Raw genomic sequence first — 450 nt, 5'->3', positions numbered from 1 at the left:
GTTGTTTCATCATACTGCCACAAACAGTTGGATGAACTGATCTAAAGCATAGCATGAATCAAAAAGTTAAAATATCATCACAAGTTCAATAAGATCAAGTCGAATAATCTTATGAGCCCATTGTCTATATATTTTAGGAAAACGATATAGGTATTTTAGCAATAAATTGTCTAGCCTCTGTTATAAATACCCCTTCACTCTACCAATATTTTCATCCCCAAGAAATACAAAGCATAGAGTGCAGTAATTTTTATAGAGTGTCTTGTAATCTCTTCTCGATTGGTCTTAATAAAGAGTGCGAGTATTTATCTAAAACTGACGTGTCTCCAGTTATGGACATATCTAGTGCCACCTTAAAAGATTCCAAATGTTAAGCTCCATTCCAAGATTGATTATAAGTACTATTCGAGTAGAGTAATTAGTACCCTATTCGAACAGCTTATTATTAGC

At 33.1% G+C, this 450-nt stretch overlaps 1 protein-coding gene across 1 annotated transcript in view; it reads right to left on the bottom strand.

Moving 5' to 3' along the window:
- LOC111474530 (epimerase family protein SDR39U1 homolog, chloroplastic-like) overlaps positions 1 to 450 on the bottom strand; it is a 4,979-nt gene that overhangs the window by 3,728 nt on the left and 801 nt on the right. The gene's annotated exons all lie outside the window — the stretch shown is intronic.

This window comes from Cucurbita maxima, unplaced genomic scaffold, assembly GCF_002738345.1.
Source record: "Cucurbita maxima cultivar Rimu unplaced genomic scaffold, Cmax_1.0 Cma_Scf00442, whole genome shotgun sequence".
In the NCBI taxonomy this organism is placed as follows: Eukaryota; Viridiplantae; Streptophyta; class Magnoliopsida; order Cucurbitales; family Cucurbitaceae; genus Cucurbita; species Cucurbita maxima.
This window is presented reverse-complemented; position numbering and strand designations above follow the sequence as displayed.